The 15,063-nt window shown below is 31.1% G+C and overlaps 1 long non-coding RNA gene across 1 annotated transcript; it reads left to right on the top strand.

The window, feature by feature from the left end:
- The first annotated feature begins 1,271 nt into the window (after positions 1-1,271).
- Positions 1,272-8,020, top strand: LOC148596418 (uncharacterized). Its single transcript, XR_015919267.1, has 7 exons — positions 1,272-1,391; positions 3,367-3,506; positions 4,076-4,183; positions 5,470-5,516; positions 6,058-6,205; positions 6,597-6,713; positions 7,867-8,020. It is a non-coding gene; the product is annotated as an uncharacterized LOC148596418 (long non-coding RNA).
- Positions 8,021-15,063: the final 7,043 nt, after the last annotated feature.

Raw genomic sequence — 15,063 nt, 5'->3', positions numbered from 1 at the left:
TAATGTCAAATGATTATATGTTTGTAATTCTTTAATGGCTAAAATTTATTTTCACTTGCATCAAAGACTGAGTGGTGGATCCAGGGTGTGCAGAGTGTTTGCAACCCCATTTTAATGGAAAATTATTTTCATTTGAAAAATTGACAAGAAATGGCAAAAAAATGCCTTATCACCCCACATTTTCTGATGAATCCTGGCTGGCATCGCTCCGTATGAAAAGCGGACCATTATAGCAAGCCAAAGTGAACAAAAATGAGTATTTGCAAATATTTAAAAATGATTTTTTAATATTACAAATTCATTTTCGTATATTACAAATTCATTTTCGAATATTACAAATTCATTTTCGAATATTACAAATTAAATTTCTAATATCCCAAAACACTTTTTGATATTAAAAATTCCCTTTTTAATATAAAAAAATCAATTGAATTTCTAATATTTAAAAACGATTTTTTAATACTAGAAATTGATTTTCTAATATTAGAAAATGGGTTTGTTGTATTCAATTACGATTAAAAAATTATATACATAAAAAAATGATTGAATTTCTAATATAAAAACGTAATCAAATGCACCAACGCCACAGCGGCAATTAAAAGAACGCAACCCACGGTCAAAGACCAGATATGGAAAGCAGATATACACAAGAAAGAAACCAAAGCAACTAAAATCATACATACAAAGTAACAGAAGCAAATGAGCAGCTCGGACTCCACTAAAAACTGAGAGCATGGACAAGGTGCACCGGTAGGGTAAGCGTCCCCTGCTTTTGTAGAAATAACCCTGTTCCAGAAGCCTATTTGTTAGAGTTCTAACACAATACAAACAATCTGCGTAGTTTCAGAAAGCTCTGGCATAACGGATGAGTTGTGATATGAACACTAAATACGCAAGCGCCGTAGGGATGTTGCCACAGATGAATGGAAAATAGACAATTCTGAATGAAAAGTCATTACGTTTGTCGTAAAGTTTGGTCAATAGTTTTCCTTTACCATCGATTTCTAAGTGTAGGTCAAGATATGAGTCTGACTTCACAGCGTCTGTAGTATCCTTTATCTCAAAGTCTTTTGGGTAGATGCGATGTATCAAATCCCCGAAATTAGGATTGTTTATAGATAATACGTCATAAACGGGAACTGAGATTGAAGGATCTAGAACTTTATGGTGCTTCGTTTATTGTACATTTATTTAGGCTTTAAGTTATATTTAGGCCGTTTAAGTGCGTTTTTAGGATAATGTTTTTTTGTGGTTTTGAGATATTAAACGAACACGTGTTAAATCACATGATACAGAAATGGTAGATTTCATTTTGATTTGACAAGAACCATCCATGAACTCCCCTGCAAGAACTCACGAAACTGTAAACAAAAGATGTATATGCTTAGCAAGTAAGTTTCCAGATTCATAATCTACGAATGTACTATTTTTTTATTTGTTGAATGGTCCTTGGATGTGTTTTCGACGGGTAAGTGCAATCAGACACGTAAATAAGATGCGCCATGTGATGTGAAACCCCGTATTACCGAAAACCTGTCTATTTCCCGAAAACCAAGTGTATATATTTGACAACCTCAATAACATACGTTTTTGTGGTATTGTTGATTCCTACGTTATTTAAATATACATGTAAATAAGTTTTTGGATACAAAATTGTTGTTTATGCATATTACAACACTTTCCAAGTATCCAGGAAAGTATACATGTAATAATCAACATCATGACACATATTTTAAATCTCTACAAAGTTTTTTTTCTCCAGTGGCTACGATATGATTCAACAGCTCATAAATCCATAGAAATATCTATTTCGTAAACATTGTTTATCATGATTGTTTGGATTCTTGTTGGGACCTTAGTCTTTGTATCCTCATACCCTGCAACATACTTATTGGGCTTGTTCCAAGTCAGGAACCTGTAGTCCAGTGGTTATTTTTTATGTTCATTGTTATTTCTCTTTTTTTATAGATAAGATCGATTTTCTTCTTTTTTAAATAGTTTCACTTTATTTATTTCGGGGCATTTAAAACTTGTTTAATGGCATGAGTTTTACCTAACATTGTATCATTGACGACCGTGTGGTGATTTGTTGCATGTCTTCTGGAGGAGGACTGTCTCATTGGCAATCATACCACATCTCCTGTTTTTATATTTCTTTTAAGTATATTCAAGGATTCGAGATTCTAGTGACAATCAAAAGAATGTAATCCAAGGACAAATATCAGACATGGAAAACAGACAAACATAACAAAGAATATAAATAACCAAAATAATACATACAAAGTTACAAAAGTAAATGAGCAACTCACTCCTTAAAAAAACTGGAAGCATGGACCAGGTGCACCGGTCATCATCCTCTGATTTTGTAGAAGACCTGCCGAGTTTCTCATAAAAAATCAACTCCGGGATAGACAAAATAGGCTGTTACTGTTCACAGAATTACCAAATTTGCCAAGTAAGTACTCATCTGCTACATTAAGTTGTGAGTTTATCATTAGTATACTTACATGTTATCATTGACTATAATTTGGTGGAATATTTATTATAAAAGAATTGTGTATAAAGGGATGAAATATTGATCTGATCTATTATTACGTCTCATTAAAGGTGATAATACTGATAAACCAAGCAAAATTATTTTTCTGTATATAGAAAAGTTTCCATGATTAATATCACGAAATTCTTCTCTTTTACAGATTTGAGGTCAATATGAAATATAAAGAATACATAATTTTTTATCAGTTATATAAAGCATTATTAGAAATAAAGGTGTTACTCAGTGCAATCGGGAGTAATTGGACGTAAAACATAATGACCTCCTTAGTAGTTAAATGGATTCTTTATTAGAGGTCTCAGATATTAAGGAAAATCTAAAGTTGAGATGAGACCCTCACATGAGGGTGTAGGGGTCTGGTTGTACATAATACATGATGATAATAAATAATACAGGCACACAGCAGCTCATTTAATACTGACTGGTTACATCATAATACCTTCATTCCAAAAATAAGATGCACATAATCATAATAAATTTGCAGAAAGTCTAGGTAATACCCATCTTGTTCAAAATGGCTTCTGTACTGCTTGACGTGTAAAAGTGCAGTGACAAGAAATTGGAGGGAAAAGTACAGGTGATAAAGGAATTTCAATATACGGCAATTCAGGTAAATCAACCTGGTAAAGGTGGCCACTAGTTTCTTTTGGTATATTGCTAACATAGATTTGTGTCTACTTTTTATTATATTTGTTTTTAGTAAGTTTGTTTCACCCAAAATCATACTTTGTCTTCACTTTACCTTACTTTCTAACAATATCCTTTAATGTCTTCACATCAAAGGATCTCAGACTGCATATTGTAATTTTCAGTATAAAGAATTGCTGAAGTCAAACTGTAACCTAGGAAGGATGAGGAATTTTACAAGTACAAGTAAAGGGAAAGGCAGAGACAAATCACGGAAGTTATTTGCATAATGTGGCATTAGAGGGCAGCGGTACATGTTATTACTGTAAGTGGTATGGAACATTGAAAGACTGGTAAAATTATTCAGAATCACTTAACAATAGAAACGTTGTTTCAAGGTCAAATAACTTCCATAAAACTAATCAAATTTTTGATGTTTGAAAGATGTTTCATTAGCTATGAACTGTAATGTGAATAACAGTTGATGATAACATCATAAACACGCTATATGGAATAAATGTAAATATATCTCAGTTGAAGAAAATACATAAAGTTATATTGGATAAGATGTCAACAGTTATAAATACTTGACTGTCAAAAGCAATGATAGAAAAGGCTTGTTCTTACAGTTTGATGAATAATTCTTTTTTGTCAACTTTGACCAAAGTTTTCTTGGAACCATGATTTGGTTATAATATCTTTCTATCTTTACACCATGAGTTTTTTGGTTCTGTTAAGTAAATATCAAACAATTATTTGATATAAGAAAATTTGATCTGAAGTCACAAGTATATGTCAAGGGAGGTAATACTGATAACATTAATGATATCATATTTCATTTGTATCTTTTATACTGGAGTATGTATTCTAAGTAGTATTTCATTTCTTTTTCAGACTTTATAATACATATTATGTGTAATAAAAACTTAGATTAGAACTGTGGTTCGTACAAGTTGGGAGTAAACCTTAGTTTTTAGCACAAACTGTGGTTTAAAAGTCAAGGTATGTATTTGGAGGATAGGCTTTAGTTTTTAGTGATTGTAGTAAGAATTAGTTCCAAGGTTAAATGTTAAATTAAAACATGTAGTTAGTTAATTTAATGACATCATGATTTTCAAACAGATTTGAAATTACAACAATAAAGACTTTGGATGTAAACAACGTGTTAAGTAAGCTGTAAGGAATGCTTGTAAATACCTGTATACAAAATGTTGAAGACAAAATATCATAAAGCAGTGATATCATATAAATAACAAGACAGTTAAACCTTTGATGAATAGATTTGCTTTACATAAGGGTTATAAAAAGGTCTAAAATACTGTCACAAGAGATTACAGTTCATTAAGTAGTGATTTTCTCCATTGTTATTTTTGCAGTAGTTTGTCAACTTTATCGGAAGTGTTTTGTAATCATGTAAACAATTGACCTTCTATGAGAACAGCATTCTGTTCATACTGTTAGCATGTTATTAAAACCACGGCATTTGTAAATTATTGTAAATATGTTTGTGCCAAATAATATAATTGTTATTATGGATTCTGTTTATCTCCCATTCTAAGCCTACACTGTGAGTTTTCCGCTACCAATTAAAAAAAGGTCACCATTTGTTAAATACAGACTTGATCCTTGGGAATTTGTACGGCGACTGACCGCGAGGGTCATCTGTTGCTTTAACCCAATAACCCTAGGATCATGTACCAATTTACCAATCAGATGAATGCATGTACATGATCACGCATGTATCTTGCATGCACATCAGAGATAAATCGATCTTACCCTCATGACCCATAGAAATCCAATACAATCATTTATAGATTGACCAATCTATTATGACATGTAATTTTACGGACAAAAAATTATTTTATTTTCCTATAAATGTTCTTTCCGTGAGAGACCATATTTATATTGCTGGTTGTTCCAAATTTAAACATGAATATCATACATGTAGTCAGTTCATACATATATATACATATAAAAGTTATCTAAGACATTGTTAGAAGAGATTTGTTCTAACATTTAACGAAAGAAAATCTGTCCAAGATGTCCTTTATTTTGTACCAGACAGGTATTTATTTCTCGTAATTTTGACATTGTCATCTGAGTTAATTGACTAAAGTGAATTCAATATTTTTGTAGGACATACATTAAATTATGTATATGTTAAAAGTACCACTCGTGTTAAGCCTGAATCAGGACTTCCTGAACAATATGTGTGTGACAACGGAGGTAATATCGATAACTTTACAGATATCATTTAGGTACAGAAATCTGAAACATTTCTCTTTCAGGCTCTTAAAACCTGCAGAGTGAAAAGTACTTAGAACTGATATAGAAGGTGAAGATTAGGTATACTTTTAGAGAATTAAGCACAACTATTGACATAATACAAGTCATTGTTATTATTTACAATGAGTTTGTATTATCAATCAGAAAATGTGACTATGAATAGACAAAACAAGGAAATACATCAAAAGGAACTAAAATGATTACTTAGGAAAAGGTCACAGTGCTCGTGTGATGACATTAATATCCTTTATAGTAGTACCAATGCTAATTTTATTTAATAACATTATTCTAGAGAATGATATACGAAATGATGATTTTCTGAACAGTTTGGTTCCATGACAGTACTTGATTCAAAAGTCACACCAAATACATGCAGAATGGATTACTGGTTTGGATTTATACATGTACACTATTTCCTATTGGTATATAGCTAACATATATTTATGTCTATTTTTTTATTATATTTGTTTTTTTTTAAAGTTTGTCTTACCCAAAATCATACTTTGGCTTCACTTTATCTTACTTTCTAACAATATCCTTTAATTGCTTCAGATCAAAGGATCTCAGACTGTATATTGTACAATTTTCAGTAAAAAATAATTGCTGAAATCAAACTGTAACCAAGGAAGGATGAGGAATTTTACAAGTACAAGTAAAGGGAAAGGCAGAGACAAATCACGGAAGTTATTTGCATAAAGTGGCATTAAAGGGCAGCGGTACATGTTATTACTGTAAATGGTATGGAACATTGAAAGACTGGTAAAATTATTCAGAATCACCTAACAATAGAAAAGTTGTTTCAAGGTCAAATAACTTCCATAAAAGCTATGATAGAAAAGGCTTGTTCTTACAGTTTGATGAATAATTCTTTTTTATCAACTTTGACCAAAAATTTCTTGGAACCATGATTTGGTTATAATATCTTTCTGTCTTTAAACCATAGACTTTTTGGATTTGTTACGTAAATGTCAGAACAACAGAAAATAATTATTTGATACAAGAAAATTTGATCTGAAGTCACAAGTATATGTCAAGGGAGGTAATACTGATAACATTAATGATATCATATTTCATTTGTATCTTTTATACTGGAGTATGTATTCTAAATAGTATTTCATTTCTTTTTCAGACTTTAAAATATATATTCTGTGTAATAAAAACTTAGATTAGAACTGTGGTTCGTACAAGTTATAAATCCTGGGAGTAAACCTTAGTTTTTAGCACAAACTGTGGTTTAAAAGTCAAGGTATGTATTTGGAGGATAGCTTTAGTTTTTAGTGATTGTAGTAAGAATTAGTGCCAAGGTTAAATGTTAAATTAAAACACGTAGTTAGTTAATTTAATGACATCATGATTTTCAAACAGATTTGAAATTACAGCAATAAAGACTTTGGATGTAAACAACATGTTAAGTAAGCTGTAAGGAATGCTTGTAAATACCTGTTTACAAAATGTTGAAGAAAAAATATAATAAATCAGTGATATCATATAAATACCAAGACAGTTAAACCTTTGATGAATAGATTTGCTTTACATAAGGGTTATAAAAAGGTCTAAAATACTGTCACAAGAGATTACAGTTCATTAAGTAGTGATTTTCTCCATTGTTATTTTTGCAGTAGTTTGTCAACTTTATCGGAAGTGTTTTGTAATCATGTAAACAATTGACCTTCTATGAGAACAGCATTCTGTTCATACTGTTAGCATGTTATTAAAACCACGGCATTTGTAAATTATTGTAAATATGTTTGTGCCAATTAATATAATTGTTATTATGGATTCTGTTTATCTCCCATTCTAAGCCTACACTGTGAGTTTTCCGCTACCAATTAAAAAAAGGTCACCATTTGTTAAATACAGACTTGATCCTTGGGAATTTGTACGGCGACTGACCGCGAGGGTCATCTGTTGCTTTAACCCAATAACCCTAGGATCATGTACCAATTTACCAATCAGATGAATGCATGTACATGATCACGCATGTATCTTGCATGCACATCAGAGATAAATCGATCTTACCCTCATGACCCATAGAAATCCAATACAATCATTTATAGATTGACCAATCTATTATGACATGTAATTTTACGGACAAAAAATCTTTTATTTTCCTATAAATGTTCTTTCTGTGAAAGACCATATTTATATTGCTGGTTGTTCCAATTTTAAACATGAACATCATACATGTAGTCAGTTCGTACATAAATGTAGTCAGTTCATACATATATATACATATATAAGTTATCTAAGGCATTGTTAGAAGAGAGTTGTTCGAACATTTAATGAAAGAAAACCTGTCCAAGATGTCCTTTATTTTGTACCAGACAGGTATTTATTTCTCGTAATTTTGACATTGTCATCTGAGTTAATTGACTAAAGTGAATTCAATATTTTTGTAGGACAGACATTAAATTATGTATATGTTAAAAGTACCACTCGTGTTAAGCCTGAATCAGGACTTCCGGAACAAGATGTGTGACAACGGAGGTAATATCGATAACTTTACAGATATCATTTAGGTACAGAAATCTGAAACATTTCTCTTTCAGACTCTTAAAACCTGCAGTGTGGAAAGAACTGATATAGAAGGTGAAGATTAGGTATACTTTTAGAGAATTAAGCACAACTATTGACATGATACAAGTCATTGTTATTATTTACAATGAGTTTGTATTATCAATCAGAAAATGTGACTATGAATAGACAAAACAAGGAAATACATCAAAAGGAACTAAAATGATTACTTAGGAAAAGGTCACAGTGCTCGTGTGATGGACTTAATATCCTTTATAGTAGTACCAATGCTAATTTTATTTAATAACATTATTCTAGAGAATGATATACGAAATGATGATTTTCTGAACAGTTTGGTTCCATGACAGTACTTGATTCAAAAGTCACACCAAATGCATGTAGAATGGATTACTGGTTTGGATTTATACATGCACACTATTGCCTATTGGTATATAGCTAACAAATATTTGTGTCTATTATTTTTATTATATTTGTTTTTTTTTTTAAGTTTGTCTCACCCAAAATCATACTTTGTCTTCACTTTACCTTACTTTCTAACAAGATCCTTTAATTTCTTCAGATCAAAGGATCTCAGACTTTATATTGTACAATTTTCAGTAAAAAGAATTGCTGAAATCAAACTGTAACCAAGGAAGGATGAGTAATTTTACAAGTACAAGTAAAGGGAAAGGCAGAGACAAATCACGGAAGTTATTTGCATAATGTGGCATTAAAGGGCAGCGGTACATGTTATTACTGTAAATGGTATGGAACATTGAAAGACTGGTAAAATTATTCAGAATCACCTAACAATAGAAAAGTTGTTTCAAGATCAAATAACTTCCATAAAACTAATCAAGTTTTCGATGTTTGAAAGATGTTTCATTAGCTATGAACTGTAATGTGAATGACAGTTGATGATAACATCATAAACACGCTATATGGAATAAATGTAAACATATCTAAGTTGAAGAAAATACATAAAGTTATATTGGATAAGATGTCAACAGTTATAAATACTTGAATGTCAAAAGCAATGATAGAAAAGGCTTGTTCTTACAGTTTGATGAATAATTCTTTTTTGTCAACTTTGACCAAAGTTTTCTTGGAACCATGATTTGGTTATACTATCTTTCTGTCTTTACACCATAGTCTTTTTGGATTTATTAAGTAAATGTCAGAACAACAGAAAATAATTATTTGATATAAGAAAATTTGATCTAAAGTCACAAGTATATGTCAAGGGAGGTAATACTGATAACATGAATGATATCATATTTCATTTGTATCTTTTATACCGGAGTATGTATTCTAAATAGTATTTCATTTCTTTTTCAGACTTTAAAATATATATTCTGTGTAATAAAAACTTAGATTAGAAATGTGGTTCGTACAAGTTATGAATCCTAGGAGTAAACCTTAGTTTTTAGCACAAACTGTGGTTTAAAAGTCAAGGTATGTATTTGGAGGATAGGCTTTAGTTTTTATTGATTGTAGTAAGAATTAGTGCCAAGGTTAAATGTTAAATTAAAACATGTAGTTAGTTAATTTAATGACATCATGATTTTTAAACAGATTTGAAATTACAGCAATAAAGACTTTGGATGTAAACAACGTGTTAAGTAAGCTGTAAGGAATGCTTGTAAATACCTGTATACAAAATGTTGAAGAAAAAATATCATAAAGCAGTGATATCATATAAATAACCAGACAGTTAAACCTTTGATGAATAGATTTGCTTTACATAAGGGTTATAAAAAGGTCTAAAATACTGTCACAAGAGATTACAGTTCATTAAGTAGTGATTGTCTCAATTGATATTTATGCAGTAGTTTGTCAACTTCATCGGAAGTGTTTTGTAATCATATAAAAAAATGAACTTCTTTGAGAACACCATTCTGTTCATACTGTTAGCATGTTATTAAAACCACGGCATTTGTAAATTATTGTAAATATGTTTGTGCCAATTAATATTATTGTTATTATGGATTCTGTTTATATCCCATTCTAAGCCTACACTGTGAGTTTTCCGCTACCAGTTAAAAAGTGCCACCATTTGTTAAATACAGACTTGATCCTTGGGAATTTGTACGGCTACTGACCGCGAGGGTCAACTGTTGCTTTAACCAATACCCCAGGATCATGTACCAATTTACCAATCAGATGAATGCATGTACATGATCACGCATGTATCATGCATGCACATCAGAGATAAATCGATCTTACAATCATGACCCATAGAAATCCAATACAATCATTTATAGATTGACCAATCTATTATGACATGTATTTTTACGGACAAAAATTCTTTTATTTTCCTATAAATGTTCTTTCCGTGAGAGACCATATTTATATTGCTGGTTGTTCCAATTTTAAACATGAACATCATTCATGTAGTCAGTTCGTACATAAATGTAGTCAGTTCATATATATATATATATATATATATATATATATATATATATATAGAAGGGTCTGAAAAATTCCCAACGATGTTAGAACTGTCAAATTTGCAATGCACATTTTAGTCGTTCCCTCCGCGGAACTCGAACTTGTACATCTATGGCAACACCGCCTGCACCAGCTAGGCTATATAGCCTAGCTGGTCGAGTGGTCTAGGGCGCTGGACTTGGCGCAGGCGGTGTTGCAATAGATGTACGAGTTCGAGTCCCGCGGAGGGAACGACTAAAACTTTGCATCGGCAATTTGACAGTTCTAACATCGTTGGGAATTTTTCAGACCTTTCTATACGTTTATATATCTTCTCTGTATCAATTTGATCCGATGGAGCTGTGTAGCAAATAGAGTCGTCACATTCTGAGACGTTATATATATATATATTAAAGAACAAGGCGACGAAAGAAAGTTGTACACATCCAACATCGTTTTATATATCTATATAAATATTAAACTCGATAATTTAATCATAACATATCAAGTTTGAACAAATTCAATAATGAACTACAATATTTTTGCATGTTCTTTAATTTAGAGTTTACATTTTCCCGGCAACTTAATAAAAATTTCATTTGCATATAACCGTTTATGTATTATGTTGACTATTTTTTTTATTATTCTTGTGTTAAATGGTAATGCGAATCATTTATATTTAAAAAAAAACATTAGAACCCTAACTCTAACCGTGCTAACGACTGTCGTATTCCGAACCGCATCCGTTTTGGTCCGATAACTAACACTGAGGAGAATTTCAAGCATTTTCCACGCATACTTAAACGTTGCCGCTGAGCTCAATTGCTTGCTATCGTGTTCAATTTTGTGTCGTTTCTTGTGGTTATGTGTGGGTAGTTGTTTGGTTTTTTTTTTTTTTTTTTGTTTGGTATCCACATCATTACGTTAATCTTATTATTCATTTATTGTTATTGTTGTTACTGTTGTTGTTGCTGTTAGAAAACAAACAATGCATACAATAACAATGGACAATTATTTTTATAGTATTGTATTACAAATTCACACATCAGTTTTCCTTGTCTAAATAATAAATGTATTAAAATTAAAGAAAGAATCATAATTTAGTTTGTCGAAATCTTTCGGCACAAAGTCAGTTGTTTTCAAGACCCCGATTGAGATTTTTTTCAATATCGTTTGGGCGGTGCCATGGTTTTTTGTTCCGGTTTCGAAGTCTTCTCCATGTGGTATATGAAGTACTCTATCGAAAACGTTATTTATATTTGACCATTGTGTTTTCTCACAATCTTCTGATGAGAAATGATAGTCCCTACACATGAAATTATCTCGGATTTCCGAATTTCCAGCGGCTAAGTAAAGAAATGCATACAGTACAAATTCTGCTCCGGCACTAGTGTCTTTTGCCGTTTCTCATTATTTGTAAAAAAAAATGTTAAAATTAAATACGCATTATCAAAAGTATCTATCCTTCATATCGAGATCACGTACGTTCGATATTCGAGGTTCGATATTCTATATTAACACTTTCGCATTTCAAACTAAATATCAAATTTCACCGTTTGAAATTCATTTGATATTCATTACTGAATACCTGAATGTAAACTCTAAATGAATATCAACATGATCAAATTAATATCCAACGGTTATCTTTTTCTTTGCAATATGCGTTTAATATTTGTTTCTGGGTTATATATTGAATATGGAATGGATTGAAAATCAAACTGAATATCCAACATGAATGTTTTCTGTTCGATATTCGTTTGACATTCGTTTCCAGGTTATATATTGAGTATAGATAAGATTTGAATATTAAACTGAATATGAAACAGGATTTTTGTGTTGTGTGATATTCGTATGACATTCGTTTTCTGTTTATATACTGAATATACAACAACTTGAATATCAAAATGAATTTCAAACAGAATTTTTTTTTTTCGATATTCGTTTGACATTCGTTTCCGTGTTATACATTGAATAAAGAACAGATTTTAATATAAAACAGAATGTCAGACAGGATGTTTTGCTGTTGGATATTCGTTTGACATTTGTAACTGGTCCATATATTGAATACAGAATTGATTCGAATATCAAACAGAATAAACACAGGATTTTTTTTCTGTTCGATATTAGTCTTACATTCGTTCCCGTGTTATGTATTGCATATCAAACACGATATTCGTCTGCTCGATATTCGTTTGACATTCGTTACCGGTTTATAAATGAATATATAACGGACTTGAATATCAACACCCAACTGAATATCAAACGTGATTATGGTCTGTTTGATATTCATTTGACATTCGTTTCCAGGTTATATTGAATATAGAATAGATTTTAATATCAAACAGAATATCAAACATTTCTTTTTGCTGTTTAATATATATTTGACATTCATTACCGGTTCATATATTGGATATAAAGAAATTGAATCATCAAACTGAATATCAAACGGGATATTTTTCAGTCCGATATTCGTTTGACATTCTTTATATATTGAGTATAGAATAGATTTGTTATTCCAAATCAATGGGCTATAGCCAATATTATTTTAACCCCATTGCAAATCATTTAGTCTGGTAATCCGCCTGATTTGGAATTAAAGCATCATCATGAATCTAGATGGATGGAACCTTATTATTCGTTACACGATGCTGCTCTGCTATGGAATGAAAAAGACTGTGAGTTTTGTCCCCAGTTTCCAGTGTTTCGTGTCGAGTTTTCTGCTGGTAATTCAGATTGTCTACATGTGTGACTAATTCGAATGATGTATTACTACTACCATTTGCTTCAGTGGATGATGTGGTAAATGGGGATTCCATTCCTTAAAAAAATATAAGAATGGACTTTTAACATGTGTGCTCCTACATGTACATCTTTTTATGAAATATATGTATTGGTAAAACCTTTTAAACAAAGGATAGGGTGCAATAAGGGCCGTTTTTGGCCCCCTCTTAAAATAAGTTCATATTTTCCATATTAAAGGCCAAGGTATAGTAGCCCTCCAAAATGACTTTTTTTCTTGTTTATGAAAATCTTTGGTTGCTAGCAACGGATGTTAATGTATAACATGATACTTGGGGGCACACCCTTCCTAATTTCAGATATTGGCTAATATCAATGGAATACGTCCTGCTATCAGAATATATGGTAACTATCTTAATGTGGAGTATTTAATTGGATGTTTTAAACGACATTTACTACTATCAATTTTCAACCCTGAAAACCTGTTTTTTTTTTGTATAGCAACCATTCATTTTCATGGCAACTAACCATCCTTTCCTTTAGTTGCCTATATATTTGTATTGAGTATAAAACAATGTATTTTTATTACATCATTTTACTAAAATAATATAAACTTCTATTTACTTTGTAAAAAAATCATTCCGAGTAATAAGGTGTTCCATGGTTACCCAACAAATTACATAGGAACCATTAATTATCATAGAAACAACCATTATTGTGATATATTTTCGCATGTTCTAAGATTGAATAAAGCACTAGGATGTAATTTTACAAGATCACTATATGAAGTTATAATTCTATTGTTCAAAACTAAACCAAGCAACATTTGTCTCCATGGTGACCAGAAAAAAATCTCCATAGTAACCATGAGTATATTTGGTCAATAATGGTTATATCTAATTATACGCTGACAACATTCTTTTTTATCGGGTCAGATATCATCACATGGATAAAAGACCTGCAAATTCCTGAAGATTGTTTTGTAGAGCTATCGGAGATATACAATACATGTATTACATGCATCTTACAGTATGTAGATTTCCGAAAAATGCACATGCTTCATTAAATGGCCAACTCCATTTAAAAAACTCATTGATCATGTTAATAAATAACAAGTATCGGTCAATCACTTAAATGTATTTGGTTGATAAAAATGTTAAAATTGACTCAACATTTATGGTTGATTTATATATCCAACCTGACCGCTTGTAACTATTATTTCGAAAATAAAGGTTATGGAGTAAATTTGCATGTGACAACGACTCACACGATTGTTTGTTAGCTTTTTTCTTAGCCTGTTTTCCTTGAATAATTTTGTGTTAAGACAGTACTATTTATCGTTTCTTGCGATAATGACAGACATAACAAATCTCTTGTTGTATACAGTTATAAAATACGATTTGCTTCCGTGATATTATATTCTATGCTGAATGTTTTCAGATTTTGATACAAGGCCTGAAATTCAGGATCGTCAGCATAGAGTACTGTAAAATGTAGGGAGAAATAATAATAATAAAAAAAAACAATTCAGTGTATAACATAATTTTATCTTTTGGATAAAGAAACGTTGGATATTTGAAAAAGACGGTTACACGCAGGGAAATAATAACAAAATAGGACTCAATGGTCCAATAACAAACAGACGGACAGACAGAAAAAAATATTTGCCCGAAAATTAACTCCTTACAATAACTTTATAGCATGGTAATCTACATGTAGCAGAAGTTAACAACACAATTCGGACAGACGGACATACAGCCTGTTGGATAGACTGATCGGGTGGATCCTATTGCTCTCCAAACGTTCGTTCATGAGAATAAAGTAATTTGTTTTAAATATTTCAAAGACCAAAGATAATCCAATATACGTCTTACTTTGTATTATCATTACAAGTCTCAATGTATTTAATTTTT

This window comes from Perna viridis, unplaced genomic scaffold (genome assembly GCF_037379345.1).
Source record: "Perna viridis isolate PV_CMFRI_1.1 ecotype Kerala unplaced genomic scaffold, ASM3737934v1 SUPER_16.24, whole genome shotgun sequence".
NCBI classification, from domain to species: Eukaryota; Metazoa; Mollusca; class Bivalvia; order Mytilida; family Mytilidae; genus Perna; species Perna viridis.
Note: the sequence above shows the minus strand (reverse complement) of the source record. Positions and strands in the feature narration are given on the sequence as shown.